Consider the following 24,090-nt stretch of genomic DNA (forward strand, 5'->3'; position numbering starts at 1 on the left):
AATAGCTATCAAAGTACTTTTTATGCACCTTTCTCTATGACAATTCTGTTCATTCTTCACTTACTTTCTTACAGATATTGCTAATCTAAGGGCCTTCTTCAGTTGTCATGTGAGTTCTCCGTGGCCTCAACATGTCTTATATCTCTCTGATTCACAAACAGTTTGGCATTCTCCTTGTTCTTTTTGACAATTTTACATCTCTTTATTCCTACACACACACACACACACACACACACACACACACACACACACACACACACACATACACACAAACAATTATTCATTAACGGTTGAAACATACTAATATTTTGGTTTTTCATATTCTAACTCTCTTTAACATACTACTTTCTAGAGTATTCATATTTAGCTGTATCAGCTGAACTGCTATATTTCTTCATCCTCTTGCTGACCTCTTTATATCTGTGTCTTTGATAAAGTATCCTCTCAGGTAAAGAGGATTTGCTCCAATAATCCATAGGTACTACCTCATCAGCAACTATAGATTATATTTTCACTCCTTACCAGATCATTTTTTATCACCATCTAAATTTATTGACTATTTTTCTTCAGTTGATAAAATTCTATTGTATGTCAGAGTGGTTATCAAACTATTGAATTCATGTGTTGCACAGACATTTGATGTGTGATGCAGTGAATAACCAATCAGATGGCTCTACAGAAATTGCTGTCCGTAACATTTTCTGCTAAAGACTCATCTTAACAAAAATAGCACCCAATTTGAATTCTCATTATAATCAATGGTCTTTCTCCCTCGCATTCTTTTGTGAATTCTACCTTCCTTGTTTTCTCACTCTTTCTCTGCTCTGCTCCTTTTAATCTCTTTCTTAAGTGTTGTTCTTTGAACCCTCAAACATTGGGGTTCTTCAGTGCTGGTCTGTGAATAATTTCTTATTTCTAAATAAATTATTTTCAGCCTACAATGAATATCCAGTCTGGGCATCAGGGGAGGGAAGCTAATAGGACATATTCTTTAATATGTTGTCATTGAATTTTGGGTAATTTTTCCATTGCATCCCATTGATACCATCCATAAACCCAGTCCTCTTTTATTATGACACACATACTTCAAGATTTTTGTTATTCATCACCCTCACCTAAATAGATCTCTATGCTCAGCCTTCCCAATTTTGATATTTCTTAAGTCTCTTTTTCCTTGAATGGTTGACAGAGATTTTTGTATAAAACATTTCTCTTTCTTTGAATACTGGGGAAATTAGGACACGAGAAAATGTATTCAAGCACAATGACGTTTTCACCTCTTCATTCTGTAGCTAGTACTTAACCCTCTGCACTATTAGGGAATCAACAATAGACTATTTCAATGAAGTCTTAGGTAGTGATTAACTTACAGGGTGGATTAATAGATGCCAGTACAAATGGAAGTGTTTAAGTCTTTGAAATGTTATGGGATTAACTGAAGATGTACAATCCATAAGAATGATTAATTTTTTGTTGGTTAGTTAACTCAGAATAAATGAGGGATGACGTTTTTCAGGTAACTTGGATATATATAAGGTACCAAAAACACATTTCTGATTAGGATAACTAAGCTACTTCTCATGGAATCCTTATTAACTTATGGAATGCATTGCTTGCATCAAACATATGGTATAGATTCTTCTATTTTACCAAAAATATATGTCCTATTTGTCAATTCTGTGCTATTTATAACGAAAATAGCCACAGACTTGGTGACTTAGAAATAAGATGGCTTTTATTTTCTTTCAGTTCTTGTAGATGTAATTTGAAATCACCTTTACAGAGCTGTTACCAGTGCCAAAGTCTCTTTATACATCATAAGGGTGAAAATTATTCATGGCTCCTCCAACTTCCAGTGGCTTAGCTTCCTTCATGTTCTTCAGTACCTCTATGGTCACATTGCCTTTGTTTTATGAACAATTACTTCTAAAAATCCCCTCTGTTTCCTTTAAGAAGCATAAAATGATTATACACAGGATCTGCCTCATCATCTAAGGTATGTTCTTCATCAAACACCAATTGAGCCTAGCAGCAAGAATTTCTGTGTCATATAAAAAGGTACTCATATAAAAATTCTAGGCATGAGGAATTACATAGCCTTTCAGAGCTTTTATTCAACTTACCATATGCCCCCATCTTTTACCACAAATGTCAATCATACCATTGATTTTGACTTAAATAAAAATATATTACATTATCAATAATTTTTCTATGTGATAATTTATTTTGAATTATGTTATTATATGTATTTGTGACTCATTACACATGTGCCTCTTTGGGGCCTACATGTAATTCAGGTTATAATACATTGATGTGATATGGATATGTAAAAAAATCTAATATCATATATATGTGCATATAAATATATATACATATATATAAACACACATACATGTACACACATATACACATATATATGTGTGTGTATGTATAGGTATATATCTATATATATCTATATATATCCTTATTTCATATTCATGGTTTGTTTTCATAAATAGTAAAACTAATTCAAATAGTTTAATGAAAATGGACAAATACTATTAGCCTATTTCAACTCTACAGTACACAGTGAAAATAATTTGCAAAGTACTTTTTATTCTGTTATTACATTCTTTTGGTGACCAGAATGAGGTGTCAGATTTTTATTGTCTGATAGATATTAGAAATTAGAATTGCATGCCTTACCGCCCTGACCTTTATACATATTCTGCATTTGGACTGCATAAACTTTCTACTTTTTCATCCTATTTATACCTTTGCCAAACTAGGAGGAAAAGGTGATATGTCCAGCTAGTAAATATACAGAATAGCAGGTCAAACTTAGGGAAAGAAATGATCAACTTTTACATAGAACTGTCAACATCCCAATGCCACAATCCCATAATTATGTTAAATTTAAAAAGAATTGAAATTAGCATAATTGAATCCATTTTGTAAAAATGAATACAAGAAATGAGCACAAGAAATGCGGCAAGCTTAACCCATTCCACTTTATGTTACAATTCCCTAGTCTTCCGAGGAAACATCATTGAAAGTTTGCATAAGGGCACAAAGTCAATTTTCATTATCATTGAAGAGATGCATACATATATTTGGATCTTAAGCTCTGAGCAATGAAAGCTATTTCAGATCTGTCATCGTGCTCATGTGCTGCCAAATCACAGACTGATCATGACTTTCTCATCCGTTTTTGACAGTATGCCCTAGTAGACAGATGCCTTATGCCCGAAAAGGACAGAATAGTTGTAATCCAGATGCAAAAATCATTACCAAGCTTTCCTCATACTTCCTTTTAAAGTTGTTGTATTACTTACAGGAGCATGGACATCTGAAGTAATTCTGCTCTTACTTGGTCATATTCTTAGTACATTTATTAGTACAGTAAAGTACTTAGGACTGTAATTAGCCCACATTTGGAATTAGCTCCCCCAAATCACTACCTTTGACACCATTGATGTGTTTAAATAAAAATTAACTTTATTTCAAGTGAGTAATTTAGGTTAACAGAATACATGTACAGTTTCAATCAATGGGCTAATCCAATATCTGAAAAATAATAAATCTGCTTTTATAATCAACTATAGTATTTTTCCTATCATAACTTAGTATGCCCAGCACATTTATTTCTGAAAAAATATTAAATATAAGCTACGTACAAATGTTAGTTGCCCAGTATCACTTAGATCCTTGATGAAAGTTCTTAAAGACAAAAGCCTTGCTCTTGTGCAAGGGTGTAGTTCATTGATTGTGTGTGTGTGTGTGTGTGTGTGTGTGTGTGCTCTGAGTATGTGCCAGATCCTGGGTTCAAATGACTGACTCCAAGTTTAAAACTGTTATTAGTAATAATTTTAAAGAATAACTACACTTTTATATTGGTGAGAAAACTACCTTTAAATAACCTCATCTTAGGACTTTTTAAAATCACCTGGTAACTTTCACAGGCAAAAAACCTATATATGAAGAACAGATCACGAAAAAGGTAACTTCTCCCCCTACCCCCCAAAGTTTAAAAGAGAAAAACAAGTTCTTAGGACTTTAGTGGTTTTTTCCTGTAATTTATGTTCACTTTATATACACATACTTTTACACAATTATACACATACTTTTATATGTGTATGATTGAATGTTGAATTTTGCCAAATTTTAAGTAAAAACAACAACCTGCTCCCAAACAATGTACCCTTTAGTTAAAAATAGATACAACACACAGACACAGATAGAAGTGAATGGAGTGTTATGAGAAATGGCAGAATTATTCATTGCTTTTGTTGAAAAAGAATTGGAAAACAATTAGCACTAATGATCTTTCTCACAATAGGAAGTAATAATGGGTAGGGGTTAATATTACCAGAAAATGTAATTTGAAGGAAGAAAAAAATGAGATACACAAGAAAGAAGGCTGAAAAGACACTTGTAGGGAGATAAAAAACGTTTCCAAGTGAAGGGAAATTGGAAATTGTATAGCAAAAGAGAGGATGTAAGTTACTGTAGACCAGCTAAGGTGAGAACGACTTTGGATTAGATTAAAGGTGATATTCTGCAGGTTGAAGATATCACCTAAGTATTTAACAAAAATATAGATATATTCTGATGAGAAATGTATAAAAAATGTAAACAATGAAAGTGACCAAGAAGCTGTTTTCCCCCAAAGAACATTAAAATTCATTTTTTAATATTAAGGTTAAATTACACTAAAAGTACCAGTGAACTTTTCATCAATTAATCGATTAATCAATTAAGAGATAGAGAGATGGAGAAACATATAGTAGTTTGACCTAAATGCTGATATGTATATATATATATGTGTATATATATGTACATATATATATGACATATTATACTGTTAGACAAGCTCTAAATGTAAATAGCTTACACTTAGTAGATAGTGTCATGAACAGTGTTATTTTAAAACCAGGGTATGATTAAAGTTACACATTAAATTTACTTCTCTTGATATATATATATATATATATATATATATATATATATCAAGCTCTTTTCACATTAAATATCTCATGTGCAAATAATATCAATGGATGATCAAATACACTGTTTACAAAATATATCCCATAACCCATATTCCATAACCATAAGAACACAAATCATACTTATAATAAATTAAAGTTGTATGCAACTAATCAATCTTTATTTCTCTTATGAACCAGATGCAGTCCCCTTGGAAATAATATTTTCTCATGTTTTCTAATGTGGTAAAAAGTATGTGCATGTTTGTGTATGAGTGTATGTGTTTTGTGTGCACACGTGCATGTGTGCATGTGTATATGTGTGTGTGTCTGTATATCTCTAGGTGTGTGCATATACTCCTGCACGTGCATAGAGAGCAGGTTGAGAATTTCATACATTTTAAAGGGTCAGAAGTACCGAACTATGTCTTAAATATTGAGCACAGAAATTTGCACTCTAATGAGATTTTGTAGTTTCAACTGTTATCTTTTAGTGAGAGCTAGCATCAATGAATTTTGGTAATTAAAAAAAAAACACCCTGAAATTGTGGTTCTTAATAAGTAAAAAGAAAACGAAATGTTTTAGGAAAATGGTCTTGTTCTAGAGGGTGAACCTTCTGGTGTACTTGCATTTTCTAATTCTCCCATAGGGTGTAGACAAGCTTTAGTTTATGCCCTCAGTGACATAAAAGAAAACCCTTGAAGTAATAAACTTGGAGATGTAAAGTTTTGTCATTCAAGGAAAACTTAGATATTATCTGCTAGACTAACATTGAAATTACTATAGAATGATTAAGTTCCTCTCCTTCTAAAATTGTTAAAGAGGCATAGTGTCAAAGTATCATTAATTGTATTAATTTTCATGGCTCAAAATTCTATTTTGTGAACACCTACCAAATCTGGGTATACTTAAAATATGACTCCTGAGTCTATCTGGGCTGCTCAGTGGTACCCGTTCACCATATTTGCCAATTCAGCTTTTGCCACATGATGAATGCAGCTGGAAACTTACTTTGCAGATCCAATTTTAATTAATTCCAATTTTACAGTCACATGATACTCGTGATACTGAGATGGGACAGCAGGTGAGGCAAAGTATTATAGAGAAAATAGCCAGCTGGTTCTAAATGAGATTATATCATCGCCACTAACACCACACCTTCATGGTTTTCTAAAACTTTCTGCTTTTTCAACTACTCATTTTAAAATTGGTCACTCATTTGTCTCACACTCCTCTCCTTTCTGAGATCTTCTGATCAATGTTTATTCTGTAACTTTGCTTCTTTGAGAAGGAGAGACTGTCATGTAATCATCTTCATTTTGATGGACCAAACCTATAGTTTTTTTTTTCTCTTCCACCTTAGTTGATATTCCCCTGATTAGCTTGTCATTCTCATCTCTGAAAAGGATTCCAGTTGTTTTTTGAGTATTTTCTTGGTACTGCATCTGTTCCTAGTCATGTTTCCATAATCTTTTTTTAGGATAATAAAGTTTTTGTCCTTGACAGTTTGGGGATTTCCCATATAATTCTAACATCCATCATTGGCATGGGACTCAAGTTGGGCTCATCATTGCTTGGCCATTCCTTCACTTTCTGCTCCTTCTTTATCCCTATACCTCTTAAAGGCAGAAAAAAATTGTGAGCCAAAGGTTTTGTGGCTGGGTTGGTGTCATCATCCCGCCACTGGAAGTCTTGCCTGGTGGAGGTGACCATTTTACGGTCCTTGCCTCCTTATTGCTAGAAGTCTTAGTTAGGGTCATTCTCATCAATTCCTGGGATTCTTTTATCCTGGGATTCTATTTTGTCTGAGGGATACTCATCCCCTGCTGATTCCAGTTCACTCTCCCAGTTCTCTCTCCTGCTCTCCTCCAACACTTGATCTCTCCTGATCCCCTCCCCACTCACCCAGTTTCTTCCTTCTATCCACCCCAGATTTTATTTTACCTTCTCACCGAGATTCAAGAATCCTCCCTTAGGTCAATTTATTACTTAGCATCTTTATAATCTGTAGATTGCAGCATGTTTATCCTCTACTTTGTGGTAAATACCCATTTATAAGTGAGTATATACTATGTTTGTGTCCCATTTCATGAGAGACAGCCCACCACTGATACTATTAATAATATTCTGGTATACTTGATGCTAGCATAACAGTCATTTGAGGGGCTTCACCCACCAGCTATTGAAACCAGATGCAGAGACCCACAGCCAAACTTTAGCAAGAGTTCTAGGGGTCTTGAAGAAGAGTAGAGGAAGGGTGGATTGAAAGAGCCAAAGAGGTCAAGGACACCACAAGAAAACTTAAAGAATCAACTAACCTGGGCATATAGGGGCTCACAGAGACTGAATCACCAACCTTGAAGCATGCTTGGCATGGGCATAGTCACACTAAGTTTGTGAGACAGATGTACAGCTTGGTCCTCATGATGTGGGATCTAACAGTAGGGGCAGGGGTTGTTCTGACACGCTTGCCTGCCTTTAAATTCCTTTTCCCTAAAGATGGCCTTGTCTAACCTAGAAGAAGATGGGCCCAATTTTACTATAGCTTGATATGCAAGGCAGGTTGATATCTATGGGAAGTCTTATCTTCTCTGAGGAGAAAGGGAGGGGGCATAAAGGCTGGGGAAGAAAAAGAGAGACTGGGAGGAGAGGAATGAAGGGAAGCCCTGATTGGAAAAAGATGAAATAATTAATTAATTAACTAATAAAAGTAACCAATTTAACTAATAAAAGTAAATCTAACATTCTCTACTCTTCTAAAACCCACTAGGGTCATGAAGAAAAGAAACAAAATAAAACAAAGGCTCTCTGGCAAAGCTGCAGCTACAAAGTGAGACTCACTCTCTCCTTTACCACTGAGCCCTGACATTGGTTCTCTGAGCAATAGTGCTCTCCTACCATCTTGATCTGGCAATATGGAGATCCTTAAAGCATCTCCTTCCTTGGTAGCATAATGAAGGCTATGACCTTTCTATTCAATTCTTGACGCTGACCATCTGTCTCTACCTTCAACCATACATTTGGCATATCATCATGGCTATCTTTCCTGTTGTATACAACTCCTGTGGTCTAATATGAGCTTTACCAGAAAATTTTGCTTTACTTTCAAGAAAAAGCCAGTGGCCACCTCTCAGCTGCCTGATTTCTATCACAACACACCTAAAATGTTTCTCTTGAATCCTATGAGCACCCAGAAGGCAGGAAATAATCCATAAATAAATTACAGATGAAATCCACACTACAAATTTAGAGATTAGATGAAATTAAATAATTCATAAATGAGTTAAAATTCTGTCTAAAATCTTAGTTTCCTCTTGTGTGTGTATGTTTGTGTATTTGTATACACACTTATGTCTACAGAATATGCATATCATCATAAATATGTATAATTGTATATATTTATATTAAATATATGTGTTTATTTCTGCATATCATATTATACACAATACATATTATGTCTATAGACATATGTTGATGCTTGGTTGATTCTTGAAAATAAATAGACATGATTTGACAAGTAAAATCACAGTAGAAATATCTTCTAAATCACAGAGATTCTGAGAAAATCAGTTCAAATTTTATTCATACAACATGCACCCTGGCTACTGGTGAACTCAATCTGGTCACTGTATACTAAAGTAAACACTGTTATGTTTCTTATTCATGGGGTTGTATTTGCTATCCATAAAAACTTTCTTCTCACGCTAAAGACAGAGACAAACTTTCAATTATTTCAGTAATAAATTCAAACTATATTAAGAGTGTGAATATATCTTAGTACTAGTTTTATATCTCCTAAAATAGCAGTAAATACACTTACAAAATTATAATATTAAGTTAGAGAAATAAAACAAAAGAAATTTTAAAATCTTAAAATAGAACGTATATTTTTATATCCAACATATCTCTGAATGGACTATATAAACATTCCATAAGCATGATAATGTTGTCTCTTTGATAACATAACATTAGTGGATTTATTGCACTCTAGAAAGACATTTTAATTGCCTGTGGAGGCCATGCCAAATTGAAAATCAGTGGGTAGGAATACTGCCAAATAGTTCAACAGTTGAGTCAGTATGATATCCAGGAAATAGCATCACCGAGGGAGAAAGCAGAGCATACCCTATAGTGTTTAACACGCCCGAAATCGATTTGAGTAGGAAAACTACCATGAAGATGAAGTACTTAGAAAGTCCAGTATTCAGAATTTACCGAGCACTGTTGTATCTCTGCAAGTTTTCGTGATATAGAAAACTGAATGTCAAATGCTGCTTGCTTTTCATTAAAATAGCATTTCCACTTACAGCCTCCCATCTTAAATTGCTTTAATTCCTGAGTGAGCAAAGAGCCTGCAGCATGCTGATATTTCCCTACTCCATTTAGAACTGAGATAATTGCCAAGTAATTACATTAATGTAAAGAAAGGGACAAAGATAACGCAGGATGTCGGGGAAAAACAAGTTACATATGTTCACAGTTGAAGTAAACAGGTTTCAGCCATCATGAAAATTAATGGCAGAAGAGCAAACAAATGACTCCACCTTACTCTACCATCTACCTTCAGTTAGAAGAAAGGGGTCCTTTGCTTATCCTGTACCAGATGAACATAATATTTCCTAGGCATCTTCTAACTTGAAATATTATTAACTTTTTGGTTTGTCTATTAGAAACTGCAGATAGGTGTTCCAGAAGCTAAAACATGATCAGTTGTAAGATACATAAACATAGAAAAGTCAGGCTGTGCCATTAGCTAATCAGAAAAGAAATCAGTGTTGGATTATCGTAATAGCAAAGGTGATATAAACAAGGGACAAATGGAATGACTTTTTTATGATATGTTTCTTCAAGATTAGAATGATTTGCTTTTAACTGATTAAACTTTTACAGTAACATTAACTATAATGAAGAAATTTTAACATAATTATTTCAAATTTAAGAAATCACATTAACATTTTAAGTAATTTAAGACAGATTTGAGTTCTAAATATTGAAGAGCCTTAGTATCCTAAATATTTTTAAAGATACAAATATATATGTAGGTATGTATATATAAACACTTACTGTTGTTTTCTTGAGCAAAATCTATATTCACCACCAGAGTTTGAAGTTATTGTCTGTTAAAAAAGAACAAAACATGAATATATTAATTTAAAACACAATAAACTCTAAATTGAAACAGCTAATAAGATTTGTTTGTGTTCTTAAATGTTTTACTATAATATCATAGTTTCAATTTATTTCTTGAATGAAAAAGTAGAAAAGCCAACTGAAAATTATTTTCCAATGTTTACTGTGTGTTAGGAAATACCATTCTTAACTAAATTAAATTTTGATATACAGAGTACAAAAATGTGAAATTGTGTAGTTGGAAGAGACATTCTGTTCATGTTTCCTGGGTTTATAGGAAATATAATCATTGGTTTATATCAAATGAAAACATATAATTTGTCTTTCATTCTTTTTAGATATTTAGGCTTTTCTGGTTTTCCAAATTTTGCTCCAATGCAACAAACTTTTCTTAATATTTTCACAAAAACTTGAAAATAACAAGCTGCAAAACTGTAGTCTATTCAAATTAGGGACACACTCTGAACAAAAAACAAATATATAAAAGAATCTACAATTAAAGGCAGCATTTCCCTGGATCCTGGCCTATGTGTTGCAAGAAAGATAACATGGTTATTATATATTTGATATAGGGTTATCTCAATCTCAGTATTTGAGCTTCAATAGGGACCTGTGATAATTAGAGCCCAAAGATCAATTTACAAAAATTACCCAGGCAAAGGGGGAATTCATCTTATGTTATTCTTATATTATTTCTTAAATGCTAATTTTACTTTTTCATGGTTGGAACTCACCAAACACAGAATAATATGAGTTTAATTAAATATCTATAAACACAGATAAAATTGTCTGAAAATATTTAATACAATAAATTTTTGCTTCACGAGAAGCATATATATATATATATATATATATATATATATATATATATATATTTCTGTAAAGTACAAGAATAGTGGTATCTGTAACCTTACCTCCAAAGTCAATGACCACAATTCTCTACTTTTCCATCACCAGGGATTATTTCCCCCATTCTTTTTTTTTGAGTGATTCTTAAATTCAATTTAGGAACCATTCATTACGAGGAATTAATACAAGCTATTACTGTTCTCTTAGGTGATCATGTTGGTCCTTGTCATTCACAGGCATCATAGGTAGATAGCACATTTGGTTGTTTTTCTCTTTTGAAGCTTGCATGGTACCTTCTGGAACCATTAAAACTATTCCTCCGGGAGGCTGCTTTCAGGTTGCTGGGGACAAACATACAAGAACTGCCTGTAGTAGGCAGGGATGGAGACATATCAGAAGCCCATGTCAGCACCTTGTAAAGAGGATGGCGCTAAAAAAAAATAGTTGTTCCCATTTCTCCTAACCTTAGCCCTGGACAACGGCTGTATAGATTTCATTTGTGCATGACTGTTTTTCAGTCGGCCTTGGTGTGCATAATTATTCCATTATATCTGACTTACTTACTTCTTTCTCCTTCTGCTCTGGTGAAATCTGTGAAACTAGATGTTCCTTGATGTAATGATTCTTAAACAATTAAAAATTGAGGCATAGGGCACAGCACAGTACAGTCCTAATGGCCCAGGTACACACTGTGTGTTCTCATCTTGGAAACAATGCAATAACTGCACAATGGTAGTTCTAGATTAATGCTTGGCTTGCAAAGAAAGATTGAAGAAACGATTTGAAATGAAATAGAGCCAACACTAGGACCCCCTCCATCACATCATTACTACTGAGCTACCCAATTCTCTGTTGGTCCTTTCCACTCTGGCAATGGGTGCTTTTATTTTTCTGGTTTCTGAAATTACTCCAGGGTATGTGCTAACATCTAAGTGTTTAGAGATAGGAGCTTCCAACGAGCAAACATGCTCCAACTATGTTAAACATGACTTTGGCATGGGTAATATTTTATCATCATTATGCACTTCCATCTTATTTGCTTATCTATTTTATTTTCTTTCCCTGGTCAACCTCAAAATTATAAGGTAACTTTTGAAATATTTTTGAATATTACATCCAATGTCATCTTTAAAAGTGGTATAATTCCAAAATATTTCCATCTGTAGAAAATGGCATTTAATATAAAATTAGAAGTGTGTTATTTAGTTGAAAAACATCTGTATTTTTGGAGATCAGAATCTGCTCACATAGTACAAGCCAAAGAAATATATATATATATATATATATATATATATATATATATCCAGTTTTTAAATTAAAAGCTTAAAGTTGAAGGTAAATAATATTTATGAAATTAAATTAAATGTTTTGACAATATTGTAATAAATTTAAAAACATCTTTAATTATATATGATAATGCATTTGATGATATTAAATTGTCACTTAAGGAAATAAATCATCCACATTATAATGTTACATAAAACACTTTACTTAAAGGCTGAATTACTAGCAAATATTTTAATGTTAATCTAAGACAATGTGGATAAAACTATTAATCAGTTAATCTTCTCTAATATTATTTCTCAGAAACTATATAGGAATAACACTTATTATGAATCTCATAATTTATTTTGATTAATATAGGAAAATCTTTATATAATTCTTTTAAAATCAACTTTCATCTAACCCTGATTCATGTGAATGAGTTATAATATTTTGAATACTGAAATTATTCCACATCAACATATTTTAATAATTAAAATTAATTTATTTCCCTATATGACAATATCTTTTATTACATACTATTTTGGATTATATAGCATTTCTTTAGGACAACATGAGAAACACCATTTTAGATATCTTTTATTTCCTTATAGTCCCTGGAAAACACATCCTCAACATTTTCATAAAAAAGTTTTTAAAGTATTTTTGTTTACTAGTTATCTAATGCCTGATCCTTCCAGAAACATTTGAAGGCTGAGAACTCCTGTTAAATGGAAAATATGAATGGGTACAAGTGTTTAAATTTATGTTGCCTTCAACGTGATTACAGGAGTACTTTTAATATGGTCAACCATTCACCACATAACTCCGTAACAGGCATATCACTTCTTTGCAATATAAATTCTGTCAGTCAAATGTGCAAAGTCAATACACTTTACATAGAACACTAAGAGTTCTGTTAGTTATGAGCTAGGGAGCTACAGAAATCTTTCCTCAACAGGAACATCACTGTGTTAGGATGTGGCATCCATAATGCTATCCTTTGTTGTGCATCTACCTTTCAAATCTTGCCTGGGAGTTGAAATTTACCTCCAAAAACCTCTAGCAAATTATAACATGCATACTTCTGCATTCCTTATCCTGTTTTTTTGGCATGGTTTGTTATGGCTCTCTCTCTCTCTCTCTCTCTCTCTCTCTCTCTCTCTCTCTCTCATTTTGCATGCTTGTGTGCATGTATTCTATACTTTTGAAGACGTGCATATGGATGTCAGAGATAAGGTTAGTGCCTCTTCCTTGGTGGTTCTCTACTTTATGTATTTCCGTAGTGTCTCTCCCTGAATTCTATCTTGTTTGCCTGTTTAATTGGTTTAGCTAGCAGGTTTTCTGTGGATTACTTGTCTCTAGTTTTCCTGTGCTTGGACTGGGTAGAACTGTGTATCCTTTGGGGTTCTGGAGATGTAAACTCCGAGTCCTTTTGCTTGCATGGCAAATGCTCAACACAATGAACCAGTTCTTTGGCCACTGAATCCCTTAATATTGTCTTCAGAAAAAACAAAACAGTAAAAGAGGCATCGAAAAGTGCATGTTTACTAAGAAGGACATAAGAAGTTCAAGAAAAGAAACACGCATACATGATCTGGGTGGGAATCAACAAAGAGATACAACCTGGTTTTGGTATAGTCTGTGGGTTACTCAGCAAAATGTTAGTAAGCTGATGGGAAACACACAGCTCTAAAACTGGAGTGTTTGAAGAAAAGAGCGGGCTAATCAGTGAACTTCACAGACACCTGTACTTCTTTATTCAGAGGAATGTATAATTAAATGTCTGATGTTTTGAGATTTACTTGATCCTTATGGTTCAATCTGAGAAGATGTTTTTGTAATCTCCCCAAAGCAAAACTACAAAATTCAGGTTCATTTATCCTTGCATTATGCTAATTTCCTTTGTATCTCACCACATCTTAAATTACAGTGGTTGAAAGGAAATACATTAGCACATACAATAAAATGTTTCCTAAAATGTGACTTTGCTACTTGATATACCCCAACCCTTCCAGCAAATATCTAATTGAAGAAGAAAAAAAAAAACTGACACAAGTGAAGAAAAATAAAATAAAGGACCAAGAAGACCCTGTAATCACATAGCTGCTCTGGGATTTATACTAAACATTCCTGAAGAGAAAGTCACACTAGAATGTTGGCTTACTCCTCTATCAGCTTTCTCCATTGGAATGTTAGGAAATCGGCATCAGACTCTACTTCCTAACCTTCCAAAAGTCATGCTGGCTTCTAGGTATGGTTTCCTGGCTCTTCTGGTATCAGTGCATAATTTGACAGTTTGTCACCATGGTAACAGGATTCATTTTTGTTCTGCCAATGAGAATTTTGGCCTCATGTCCTGTTGCCCTCAGAAGATTGATTCATAATATTTGTCTTATAAAACCTTGTCATTTCATAAGATGGCTGATGATACAATATACTCTATAATGAGCCAGGCTGTCCCCCATATGGTACTTTTGAAAGGCAAGTTAGATACTTGGGAATCTGTATTTTTATCATCATTATCAGAGATGGTTTGCTTAAAGTAAGCTATCAACAAGTGATATGTTTGTAAACTCGCCATTTTACGTTGAGGATGGATTAGGAATGTTATCCCTAATGTTGGCTGTTTTAATCCAGACATGGAGCAATAAGTTCCAGCTTTTGATAATTTAGTTTTTGTAGTCATCTTCAGAGGTACGTTTTGTTAGAAATAACAGACACCTTGATTCAGTGAAGAAAAATCAGTCTTAATGTTGGTAACTCTCTTAGCTTCTTTTCCTATTGCTGATGACAAAAGTAACTTAATTGAGAAAGTATTTATTTTAGTTCACAGTTTAAAGCCAATTCTTCATGAAGCAGCTAGTCACAATATATATATGTGCCCAACTGAATTTCTTCCCTTCCTAACTCCTGCCCTCAATTATTATATGTCTTCTGATACTAATGAACATAATGGGGACAATATCCCCCAGACAGATTCAAGATTCCTCCTTCTCAGATGGCTCCAGATACTATCCAACTGATAGTTGACACAACAGCCACAATAACAAAAATTTCATAAGATGTCATCCAAACAAACAGCAGCCAGAAAACTTAATATCTATTTTTATTTTCAACCATATTTTAATATCATATTGACAAGCATTCTATGATGTATATGGGAGCTTCCATTTATTTAATTACACAAGAATGATCTGGTTGAAAATGTCAACTGTGTTGAGCTTAGGATGCTTTGAATCAGGGTATAATTGTGTTATCATAATTCATGTTTGTTTACTGTCCAGTTAATCCAGTTTATGCCATTAAGAGAGCCAAATCGATTGGTAAAGAAAAAGACATGAATTCAGAGACTCATGAGAAGAAATTTCCTGATGTCTTCTAAAAGGAACAAAGAAACAATCAAACAAACCAAACAACAACAAAGCAAGCCTTCTGTAAAGGCGTTACCAGTGGAAAGGTCAGAGAGACTCACACAAAGAGGAGGGTTCACAGTTCTATGTACTATTCCTCCATGTACAGAGTCATTTCTCAGAGGCTCCGTTCCAGTCCCCATTCTATTCACTACTATTCTGATGTCACTCCATGGCTTACAATCAGCTTTGTAGTTTTTCAGCCTGGACTTCTTCATTTGAATCCACAGAAATCATTCAGATTGAGTGAGTTCCCCAGTCTTATGGCCCCTGAAATTTTAGCTTTAGTCTTTTTCTCTTTTTCTTTCTTATTTTTCTTTTTCATTTAGATGTCTTCCCTTGTTTTAGTGAGGTTTATTACACAATGGTTAAGACGTCAGAGAATAAGTTTTCTTTGTGGATAAATGATAATTTTTTTTCATCATAAATCTGCAATATTCATCATGGCATGGTAACACAAATCTGAATCTTGCATTGTAGCGGGTGGGTCAAGAGAATCAGGTATATAAGAGCCTGAAGAGAGGGTGAGTGACGGGGGAGAAGAATATGCCACACCCATCAATTGGCTACCATTGCTTGCATTGCTTCATTTTTTCTGTTATGTCCCCATGTCATAATTTCCCCTCTATTTTTGTCATAAATATCATGACCTGAAACAACCTGGGAGAGGAAGTGGTTTATTTGGGTTTACTTGTACATTATGATGCTTCATCCAGGAAAATTAAGGCAGAAGCTCAAGTGAAGAAAACATGGAGACAGGAACTAAAGCAGTGATCACTTTGGGGGGAGGGAAGTGCTGTTTACAAGCACATCTTTAGCTATATTTCCTATATCTCTATGGGTCACTAATTCAGGGAACATGGAGTCTACAGTAGAATCACTCTCCCACTTCAAGTATTGATCCAGAAAATGTCCTCCACAGACTTAACTATAAACTGATGAGGCATTTCTCAGGTAGGTCACTGCTTCCAAAGTGACTCAGTATAATGTTGACATGAAAAAAATAAACAAACACACATATACCCCTAACCAGAACAGAACGCTCTACTCACTGTGTCTTATAATACTCATTCTAAATTCCTATATATTTGTTGAATTTGTTGAGTGGTTGCCTTGTAGTTAGTTACTAAAATGTAAACATAAATTATGATTCTAGTTCCACCAAGAAAGAGGACAGAATGGATATATTGAGTCATGTTCAATCAAGGTAATATGAAAGTTATATTTTCAAATAAACATAACAAATGAAAAACTGTCCAATGAAAGGTTTTATGTTTGGTCTTCTTATTTTCCAGATTACTTTGCTTTGTACAAAATTAATTCTTAATTAATATATCTTAGCTTTGTGAGAGACAAAATCAGTGTTTGATGAAAATCTCACTTATTAAAATTTAGTTTGATTAGGGTGGGGTTAGGTGGGGGAACACCCTCTCAGAGGCAAAGAGAAGAGGAGATGGGGTGAAGAATTCTGGGACAGGGAATTTAAATTAAATAAATAAATAAATAAATAAATAAATAAAATTGTTTTTTCATCATTTTCAAATTTCGAAAGGCTTAGTAAATCAGTATGTATATTAAGAGTCATAATATAAATAAGAGGGTCAACTGAACTTAGACACTTTCACTCTCAAGTAAGAAAGATACAGATTCACATAAGAGAGCCAACTCCTCTGATTGCCAAAAGAGGAACAAAAGCACCAGGAACATAATAAAAGGTGCTTTAAAAATCCTACATCTATTTTTAACAATGCTTTAACTAGATACCTATTTTGTCTGAAGTTCAAAAAATGCATCAAGCAAAAGGTTAAGACACCTTTTTAGTGCATGTAGAGGCAATCAACCTTTGTTTATGAATCTTTTTGTAGTAGGCAATAGTGACAATTTTAAGTCCTGTAAAATCTTTTCATGCTAATGAAGCCAAAGTAATTGGATGAATCCCCATAGGGGTTAGTTGACTTCATCATGAACATCTAAACTGCCCTGCATGACTTTTTTCCTTGTACTTCTATTGAGTAAGTAAGATTGAAGATATATACAACGCCTTCCCTCTGCAAAGTTGCTAAAACACTATAAACAATGTATGACTCCTGTCCTTCAAATATGGAAAAAATGTATAGATAGACTATCTTGTCACCTGTGAGTACAATAATCAATTCTCTCAAACATATTTTACAAAAAAAAATGGGTGTAATTTTAATAAGAATTTTTTTGAGTTCTGAAAAGTGATATTTACCAACACTTCAAATTACAAAATACATATTTATTGTTATTTTATTTTTGCAATAATATGTAAATGGATCAGAGTTGCAATAGGATATTAATATATCCTGAAAATTGTGTAAAGTTTATGAATTCATCATTTACCAATATAAAATATTTGTAATTTATCTTTCATAGTATTTAAATGCTACAAAATACAAGTACTGTCACAACAGATAGAAGTTTAGAATTTTAACGATGTTTTCAGAATGTATATCTCACACTGAAACTACAAATTCAAATTTATCATAAAAATATAAAACAATAGGAATCATGGAATGTACAATGTAGGATGCTCTAAAGATTACTCTTTGCAACTGGACATAAGTGCAGAGATTTGTCACAATGAAGAAACTTAAACATAATACTAAAGAAAAGGAAAGATGGGGAAGTGACAAGATTACTTTATGACTTACGATAGAAACACAGTAATCAGGACAGTACAATATGGTGAAAGAATAGGCAAACAGATCAATAGTGCAGAACAGAAAGACGAGAAAAAGACTCACACAAAGATAGTGAGCTTATCTTTATCTAAGAGGCTAGAATGAAGCAAAAGCAGTCTTTTCAATGAGTGTGCTTTAACAGTTGGGCCTTTATATGAAAAAAATTCTCAACAAAGACTTTGTAGACTTCATAAAAATCATCGCAAAATAGATTAACTCAATATAAAATGGAATGCCAGCTAGCAGAACTATTAATCTATACAGAATAACTGTGGAGTAGATTTAGGTATCCATGAATTAGGAAATAATTTTTAAATATAACCAAAGGTATGACCCATGAATGACATAATCCTGCTGGCCAAAGTTACTGGCAAAAAATCAAAAAAGGAAAAAAAAAAAGCCACATAATGGAAGGACACACTCCAGATATTTTGTCACCTCTCTGACAAAAGACTGATATGCAATTCTCTAAAGCTTCTTTCCCTGCCATCTGGTTTCTTGTTGGTCATGCATTTGATCTCCATGCCAGCATAAATGGCACGGCCTTTTCTCTTCTTTCCCCTAATGTCTGCTTCTGAATAACAGATGAGGCCTCATAGCTTGCCTGCCCAGCAGTTATTCTTTTAAACATTAATAAAAACACTTGTTCAGGTTTTATATATATATATATATATATATATATATATATATATATATATATATAAACCCTGACATCTAAAACGTACAAAATCAATTCTGAAAATCTAACAATAAGGAATAAAGGGGTTGTGCTGTTTGAGGGGCTGTTGTATACCTATCTGTACATGGTGGTGGATGCTTTGAAGATCCAGTGGGAGAATCATTGCAAATCTGTGATCTGTTTGGGTTCCATAGTGATTTCAAGAGTACTTTCAGACACAAAATGATTGCCTGTCTCAAAAATAAGCTAACCAACTAAATCAGTCAATGAATCTGGCTAGACTTTTGCTAATGACCTTGATGGACTACCTCATCAAAAGATATAGAGAAGGCAAAGACACTTGGGAAATGATGCTCCATGGCATTAAGATTACAATATGTTCAAGAACAATGAAAATATCAAGTACTTGTGAATCTGTTGCATAAGCTCAACTTTCTGGTTAGCAGAAATACCACAGTATTCTGTCCCTGTAGAACGAGCTACACTAGTTTTTTTTTTACAAAATCGAATATACTTTTCCTACATGTTTTAGTAATAATAATACTTTGTTTACTCAAAGAACATGAAAACTTTTATCCATACAAAATATATACGCTGATAGCTATGGAAGCTTTATTTAAAATTACTTCAACTTGTGAGCAACTCAATGCCCTTCAAATAGACTTTGGTAAAAGAAGACAAGGAAATATTATTTAACATTAAGAATAACAGAACTATCAAATCAAGAAGAAACTTAGAGAAATGTTGATTACATATTACTGTTTTAAAAAATGTCTGACAAGATGTGTAAAGTGCAATTCCAACTTAAATGATTCTAGAAATGTGAGAACCAAACAGACAGTGAAGGATTTCCCAAGTCTTGAATGGAGAAAGAATAAACCCAATGAAAATCACTCTTCCTGTGTTGCAATGGTAGTTACCATTTTTTAAACAGTCAGAATTTACAATGCCAGGAATAAAGCCTTGTATGGACTTTTGAAGACTGATTGATTGCAAGGCATGACCTGGTCTCTAAGGGGAAGTTAATAATGAAGGAAGATAAATGTGTGTGATCCAGAGGTTGGAAGAGAAACCTTTGTGCTTTGTATTCAATGTTTGGCAAATATAAAAATAATCTGAAAATATATTCAATTTTAAAAAAATTGCCTGAGGGGTGAGGCGTTCATAATTAGTATATTTTGAAAAAATATCATTATCTTAAATCAGAAACAAAATCCGTGCCCTCTTCCGGTCTGAGGCCTGCGGGTGAGTGCACCCCGGATTCCACCAGACACATTCTGGGGGATCCATAGAACCCATAACCAGTGCTAGCACCCCCCTTCTGCCACTCGACCCTCTTCCGGTCTGAGGCCTGCGGGTGAGTGCACCCCAGATTCCGCCAGACACATTCTGGGGGATCCACAGATCCCACAACCAGCTTTAGGTAGGAAAACCCACATACTACCCTGAGCTCATAGCTGGGTGCCCTGAGTGCTCAGAATCCAGCAGATCCTCCCCCTCCCCCCCCCCCCGCGCGCCCCGGCCGGCGAGCACCCCCTTCTGCCCATCTCCCGGGTCTGAGGCCCTGACCAGACCTCTAACAGGTCTGCAGTGGTGTGGACCCCGGATTCCGCCTGAGACATACAGGAAGGTCCACTCAACCCAGAGCCACAGAGGAACAACGGAACTCAGAGTGTCAGCCAACATATCCTGAGATATCCAAGAGGAGACACTGCACCCAGAACAGCAGACATCTAGCTGGACTGCTACCTTGGGGGCACCATATCCTGAGGCATCCTAGAGATACCACTGTAATCAGGGCAGCTGGAAAAAATCACAGAGACATCTGGACTCCTAGAAGACCAAACACCAGGGAGACAACTGGAAAGACAAGCTTCAATCAGAGACAGAAGTACAGGTAGCACTAGATTTAACCAGATGGCAAAAGGCAGGCGCAAGAACGTAAGCAACAGAATCCAGAGTTACATGGCATCATCAGAACCCAGTTCCCCCATCATAGCAAGCTCTGAACACCCCATCACACCAGAAAAGCAGGATTCAGAATAAAAATCACTTCTCATGATGATGATAGATTACTTTAAGAAAGACATAAATAACACTCTCAAAGAACAGATAGAAACCCTTAGAGAGGAAACACAAAAATCCCTTAAGGAATTGCAAGAAAATGCAACCAAACGGGAGAAGGAATTAAACAAAACCATGCAGGATCTAAAAATGGAAGTAGAAACAATAAAGAAATCACAAACGGAGAATACCCTGGAGATAGAAAACTTAAAAAAAACGATCAGGAGTCATAGACACAAGTATTACCAACAGAATACAAGAGATGGAAGAGAGAATCTCATGTGCAGAAGATACCATGGAAAACATTGACACAACTGTCAAAGAAAATGCAAAATACAAAAAGCTACTAACCCAAAATATACAAGAAATCCAAGACACAATGAGAAGGCCAAACCTAAGGATAATAGGAATAGATGAGGGGGAAGACTCCCAACTTAAAGGACCAGTAAATATCCTCAACAAAATTATAAAGGAAAACTTCCCTAACCTAAAGAAAGAGATGTCCATAAATATACAAGAAGCCTACAGAACTCCAAATAGTTTAGACCAGAAAAGAAATACTTCCCGCCACATAATAGTCAAAACATCAAATGTACAAAACAAAGAAAAAATACTAAAAGCAGTAAGGGAAAAAGGCAAAGTAACATATAAAGGCAGACCTATAAGAATTACACCAGACTTCTCACCAGAGACCATAAAAGCCAGAAGATCCTGGACCGATATCATACAGACCCTAAAAGAACATAAATGTCAGCCCAGACTACTATACCCTGCAAAACTGTCAATCATTATTGATGGAGAAACCAAACTATTCCATGACAAATCCAAATTTACACAGTATCTCAACACAAACACAGCACTTCAAAGGATAATTGGTGGAAAACTCCATCACAAGGAGGGAAACTACAACCTAGAAAAAGCAGGAAAGTAATCTTCCAAAAACCGTAAAAGAAGGTACCTACACAAACATATCTCCACTGCCAATAACAAAAATAACAGGAAACAACACTCATTTTTCCTTAATATCTCTTAATATCAATGGCTCCAATTCTCCAGTAAAAAGACATAGACTATCAGACTGGAAACATAAACAGGACCCAACATTTTGCTGCATTCAGGAAACGCACCTCTGTGGAAAGGACAGACACTACCTCAGAGTAAAAGGTTGGAAAACAATCTTCCAAGCAAATGGTCCCAAGAAAAAAGCTGGAGTAGCGATTCTAATATCAAATAAAATCAGTTTTCAACCAGAAGTAATCAAAAAAGATAAAGAAGGACACTTCATATTCATCAAAGGAAAAATGTACCAAGAGGAACTTGCAATTCTCAACATCTATGCCCGAAATGTAAGGGCACCCACATACATAAAAGACACTTTACTAAAATTTAGAGCATACATTGCACCCTACACAATAATAGTGGGAGATTTTAACACCCCACTCTCAGCTATGGACAGATCATGGAAACAGAAACTAAATCAAGACACAATAAAACTAACAGAAGTTATGAACCAATTGGACTTAACTGACATCTATAGAACATTTCATCCCAAAACAAAAGAATATACCTTCTTCTCAGCACCTCATGGTACCTTCTCAAAAATAGACCATATAATTGGTCACAAAACAGGCATTAACAGATACAAAAAGATTGAAATAATCCCTAGTACCTTATCAGACCACCATGGATTAAGACTTGTCTTTGACATGGACAAAAACAACAGAAAGCCCACATACACTTGGCAACTGAACAATGCTCTACTCAATGATAATTTGGTCAAGGAAGAAATTAAGAAAGAAATTAAAGACTTTTTAGACTTAAATGAAAATGAGGACACATCATATCAAAACATGTGGGACTCATTGAAAGCAGTACTAAGAGGAAAAATCATAGCTCTAAGTGCTCACAAAAAGAAAGTGGAAAGAGCATACATTAACAACTTGACAGCAAACCTGAAAGCATTAGAACAAAAAGAAGCTAGTATACCCAAGAGGAGTAGACAGCAGGAAATAATCAAACTCAGGGCTGAAATCAACCAAGTCGAAACAAAAAGAACTATACAAAATATCAACAAAACCAGGAGCTGGTTCTTTGAGATAATCAACAAGATAGACAAACCCTTAGCCAGACTAACCAAAGGGCGCAAAGACAGCATTCAAATTAATAAAATCAGAACTGAAAAGGGAGACATAACAACAGAAACAGAGGAAATTAAAAAAATTATCAGATCCTACTACAAAGGCCTATACTCAACAAAATTGGAAAATCTGGAGGAAATGGACAATTTTCTAGATAGATACCAGGTACCAAAGTTAAACGAGGAGCAGATAAACCATCTAAACAGTCCCATGACGCGTAAAGAAATAGACACAGTCATTAAAAATCTTCCCACCAAAAAATGTCCGGGGCCAGATGGTTTCAGTGCAGAATTCTTTCAGACCTTCAAGGAAGACCTAATACCAATCCTCTTCAAGCTATTCCATCGAATAGAAACAGAAGGAACACTACCGAATTCATTCTATGAAGCTACCATTACACTCATACCTAAACCACAGAAAGACCCAACAAAGAAAGAGAACTACAAACCAATCTCTCTTATGAATATTAATGCAAAGATACTCAACAAAATTCTCGCAAACCGAATCCAACAACACATCAAAACAATTATCCATCAAGATCAAGTAGGCTTTATCCCAGGAATGCAGGGATGGTTCAATATTCGGAAATCCATCAATGTAATCCACTACATAAATAAACTCAAAGAGAAAAACCACATGGTCATCTCACTAGATGCTGAGAAAGCATTTGACAAAATTCAACATCCCTTCATGTTAAAAGTCTTGGAAAGATCAGGAATTCAAGGCCCATATCTAAACATAGTAAAAGCAATATACAGCAAGCCAGTAGCCAACATCAAACTAAATGGAGAGAAACTTGAAGCAATCCCACTAAGATCAGGGACTAGGCAAGGCTGCCCACTCTCACCTTACCTATTCAATATAGTACTGGAAGTCTTAGCTAG

General features: G+C 34.5%; 1 long non-coding RNA gene across 1 annotated transcript in view; it reads right to left on the reverse strand.

The window, feature by feature from the left end:
• Window positions 1-24,090, reverse strand: part of LOC143434697 (uncharacterized) — a 1,324,052-nt gene that overhangs the window by 1,038,134 nt on the left and 261,828 nt on the right. The window contains exon 2 of the long non-coding RNA XR_013104406.1: window positions 10,030-10,082. This is a non-coding gene — a long non-coding RNA (uncharacterized LOC143434697). The remainder of the gene's footprint in view (window positions 1-10,029; window positions 10,083-24,090) is intronic.

This window comes from Arvicanthis niloticus, chromosome 16 (genome assembly GCF_011762505.2).
Source record: "Arvicanthis niloticus isolate mArvNil1 chromosome 16, mArvNil1.pat.X, whole genome shotgun sequence".
NCBI lineage: Eukaryota > Metazoa > Chordata > Mammalia > Rodentia > Muridae > Arvicanthis > Arvicanthis niloticus.